This window comes from Daphnia pulex, chromosome 9 (assembly GCF_021134715.1).
Source record: "Daphnia pulex isolate KAP4 chromosome 9, ASM2113471v1".
Taxonomy (NCBI): Eukaryota; Metazoa; Arthropoda; class Branchiopoda; order Diplostraca; family Daphniidae; genus Daphnia; species Daphnia pulex.
Genome location: NC_060025.1, coordinates 4,136,941 through 4,141,595, shown reverse-complemented (window position 1 = coordinate 4,141,595; position 4,655 = coordinate 4,136,941). Strand labels below are relative to the sequence as shown.

The 4,655-nt window shown below is 36.7% G+C and overlaps 1 long non-coding RNA gene across 1 annotated transcript; it reads left to right on the top strand.

Annotated features, from left to right (window-relative positions):
* Positions 1-2,197: 2,197 nt before the first annotated feature.
* Positions 2,198-3,920, top strand: LOC124202619. Its single transcript, XR_006878267.1, has 2 exons — positions 2,198-3,154; positions 3,228-3,920. It is a non-coding gene; the product is annotated as an uncharacterized LOC124202619 (long non-coding RNA).
* Positions 3,921-4,655: the final 735 nt, after the last annotated feature.

Sequence of the window (4,655 nt, the reverse complement as noted above, 5' to 3'; positions counted from 1 at the left end):
GGTCAAGACGGGGGGATCCCCACCACATGAGCCGAGAAGGCGCTTTCAGATGGATCAATGCAACCCAGTTGATTTACCTGCCACACCTGGAGTATTCTTCACTAGAGATAACAAGAATGAAGGATCGATTCAAGTTCCCTTCCGTGAAACTGTGGGATCACTACTGTACCTCATGCTCTCATCAAGGCCGGACATATCTTTCTCAGTCAATCAAGTATCCCAATTCTGCGAAAACCCCCAGAACTGTCATTGGGTGGCCGTGAAGAAAATCCTAGCCTACTTAAAGAAAACACCTGAGCATGGCATTCGCTTTGGTCCCAAACTAACTGCTTTTTTAGGCTTCACAGACGCTGATTTCGCAGGCGACATGGATACACGACGATCCACCTCCGAATATAGCTTTCTACTCAATGGAGGTCCAATTGCGTGGAGCAGCTGCCGCCGAAAAAAAGTTACTCTATCCACAACGGAAGCGGAATATGTTGCCGCATGTGAAAATGCAAAAGAAGGTGTTTGGCTGAAGCGCCTTTTACACGAACTAATGCCGGATTGGACTGAAGCAGTTCCATTAATGTGCGACAATATGTCTTCAATTGATCTTTACAAGAATCCCAGGTTCCATCAGTTAGTCAAAGCACATCCATGTGCGTTATCATTTCATCCGTTCGGCACAAGAAGAGAAGGAAATAGATATGAGACACATCCCATCCAAACAACAACTTGCTGATCCATTCACGAAACCTTTAGCCAATCCCCGATTCACTGATCTGCGCAATGCAATCTATGTTGTCTCAGTTCCCATTGCCTAAAGTACTAAATCTTTTGAACTAATATTCAGTTTAATTCAATTCTTCCATTTTTCAAAATTCGTCATGTTTGAGGAGGAGTGTCAGAAGTTCAAACACTTCTACTTTTGAGAGCCAGACGACACCACGCGGAAATGCGGAAATGTGAAGTCCCCGGCCTTGCGTCTTGTGCTGTAGGGGGCTCTCTCTAGGGTGTTTCATTTGCCCCTTTTTTTGAATTTGTTGTCGGCCTTACGTTTTCGGGTGTAAAATAAGATGAGAATCATGAAAAAAAAAATTTTTTAAATTCAAAATCTAGATGTCGGCAAACTAAAAAAATGCGAAAAATGCCTATTTTTTATATTTTAATTTTTTTTCTCCGTCATTTTTTAATATTTTATTTCGGCCTAAGGCCAGCTTAGAGTTAATACTGCAGTTAATTTACTGTAAACATTTCAGACAGGTGCGAAAATTTTAATGGGTCGCGCAATTCTGCAATTGTACTTAACGAGGAAATCTGCTGCAAAATTTAAACTGCATCCAAAGTCGCCTTCTTCCCACCAATTGAAATACGCTGCCGATGATCTTCCACCACTTGAAATAAAAATTGCAGTTGGTCTTATTTTTAACCATGTCATTGAAGTCTGTTATTAACTTTATCCCTCTTTCCGCAGTCATTTACAACCTCCAGGAGATACGAACCTCCTAGATACGAAGTCTCTTGCTTTTCTGTAATCTTCGACACTTAACGACTCTGGCAACTTATTGGATGGAAAATTTTTAAAAATCCAATTTATCCATTGTTTATAATTAAAAATAACTTTAAAAGTAATTTTTTTTTATGTTTGGAAAATGAAATGAAATGGAGATTTTTTAAGATTTACGATTTAGCAATAAACCATATTCAGTTAATTTTGATCGGACCATTATACAATTGACACCTTTTTTCCAAAGGCGAAAAATAAATTTTCTTTAGTGAGTTAAAATAATTTTCTGTTGGTGGGTTTGGTAACGGGTCATGAGCTTGAAGTGCAGAAGAAGTACAGGTACACCAGGGGCAGAGGGGCATTTAGGATGACTGAGTAGGGTCCAACTAAGACTAAAAGTAGTCGATAAGCCAAAAGTGTAGCGCAGCTAACGCTAATTGGCACCACTGTGGTTGATAGCCAAACTAAAATTTTTTTAAATGCTTGATTCCTCGTAATACCACTTGCCTGCCATATCCGTCAAGCAAAAAAATGGCTCCGTAGGGGCACTTCCGTGGACGCGAGAGGAGTGCTGGATCCTCGCGGCTAAACAGCGGAGCCCGCGCTGCATAGACAACGTTGCCAAGTGAGAATATATTTTCCCCGCATTCATTTATATATTTTTGGCAACACTGTATGATGGGAGAGCCATCAGAATGATGGAAACTGGCAAGTCTTTCACTTAGCAATTTACCAACAGCAAAGGCCAAATTGCTGCAACCAATTCAAAGTTAGCATCCCTTTTTGTAAAGTCTTTCACCCTTGGGAAATGTTTGCCATTTTTGCAAATCTTTTTTGTGGTTTCTGTTAAGGCACCTCATCTTCCCTATGCCCATTGCGTATAGTAATTGTATATAATAACAAATAAACCATCTTATCATTTTCGATTATATTTGACTGTCTGCGAAAGTTGATCATATTAAAACTTGTTAAAAAGTTATTGAAATTTTAGTTTTTTTAAGACCATACTAGTTAACTTTATACTGTTACATAACTTCTGTTCTGAAGTAATAAAAACAAATAGTTAAAACAGCTACGATTATCATAGCAATTGACGATTTTTTTACAAATAGACGCGTTTCAGGTTTGTCATAATCAAGAAACTCAAACATTATAATCAGAGCGACTGAAACTGTGGATAAGAACAAAATAAATCCATTTAAAAGATGACCAAGTAGAATCAAATTGTTCTTGTAGTCCATGATCACTGGAACTAAAGCCCTAATGTCCATAATTTAATTGACGAATTAATTGGATCAGGTTTTTTTGGTAGTCTTCCTTCTTTTTTACAGCTTCATCCAGCAGCTTTTGCATACGTTGAATTTCAGCTTTTTGGTCAGTCACAATATCAGGTGAGGGCAGATGGGTAATAGTGGTCAAAGTTGTTTAAGGATCCTTCGTTGTTCTTGACATGCAAAAGAAGACAAAAATAATTAGCATGGTTATACGTCCTAATCGTTTGCCTAGCTATCTTCTTGTCGATCATTTAAATTTTCGTTTGAATTAAAATGACTTCGTCTGTTAAAAGAAATTCCCCCAAAATGTCAGTACAGTTTCTTTCTGTGTCCAAACCGTCAACAAATGTACGCAGGAAACAGTTGAGTTTCATCTCCATTATCAAAGGTGTATTCGGTGAAATATTTAACAAATTTAAATTATGATGCAATTGAAATTAAAAAAAAAAATACTTTTTTAGTTTTGAAAAGTTTAGCATGTCTTTTCCATTTATTGAAATTGGATTGCAACAAATGCTGCCATCTTTGCTTTCGAAACCACCCAGAAGGAATGAAATGTCATTCGGTGTAATTTTGAATCTTTGGAAATCTTCAAGCAATTCAACCTAATTCAATACAATTAATAATGAATTATGCAATTACCTAATTGTTAGTGGAAAAAATTACCAAATTCGATGGCTTGCGATATCTTTGGATGGACGATATCTTTGGATCTTTATAGATGGACGATATCTTTGAAGGAACTATCGTGACTTTGTCGTAATTTTTTCTATTGTCTGCGGTCAGCATATATGTAATTTCACAAATTGGTGAATATTTGATTTCCTTTTCACCTCTCAAAACGCTGGTCATGTCGCGATAGCTTGCTAAACCGCTACCAACGGATAAAAAAAGGTGGCAGGACGAATTGTACATGGCCAAAACGAACGATGGAAAAACGTTACCGAATATCACGATTTTGTGCATTTAAAGTATTTGGTACTAAAGAAGTGCAGTAAGGTGTCTGGACGTGGAGTTGAATATTTTATGCAAGACAGCAATCCCATTTTTTACCTGGACTTGAAAGGTTGCTCATTGTCTGCGAATGATGTCGACATTTTGAAACAGAAAGCCATTGAAAAATATTGGCAGCTGAGAGTCGTTTCTGATTCTGACGTAATTCACGAGTGATTTGTTGATGTAATTTCTCAGTTACATCTTATTCCCTGTTATTTGATTTCCATATGTTCTCTATGGTTGTTGTTTCCCCTCAAAATTTAAAAAGAAAAGGAGTACTTCACTATTAACCCTTTATTTCTAATTACAGAAAACGAATTTTTAAATTGTTGTATGTAATTATTTTTTTTTACTTGCAATATATTGGAACGGCGTGTATTATTTTACGTTTTGATTGCTTTTAAAACAGTAGATGATATCTTAATGTTTAGATGGGGGGGGGTGTTGGTGGCCTTGGCATTATTTTGACGGCCAATTGTTGGTGAATATTTGATTTCCTTTTCATCTCTCAAAACGTTGGTCATGTCGCGATAGCTTGCTAAACCGCTACCAACGGATCCAAAAGGTGGCAGGACGAATTGTACATGGCCATGCATATTCGGAAATGTCCTTTTAAATGTTGTTCTCAAATAGTTATTCAAAATTCAATTACAGAAAATGTAATAAAATTCCCATGAAATTTCAATTAAAAGTATAATTACGAAATTGTTTAAAAAATATTAATCAGATTATTATGAAATTAAATTTAATTTTAATTAGCAGCATTAAAAAAGAGACCATCATCTGTCAGTTTTACCACGCCAACGGTGAAACACATCACCAGACCAACCAGTATTTGCGACATAAGACATTGAAACTTAAAATTCCCCCTGTTTCTTTTCTTGTCTGAGTTC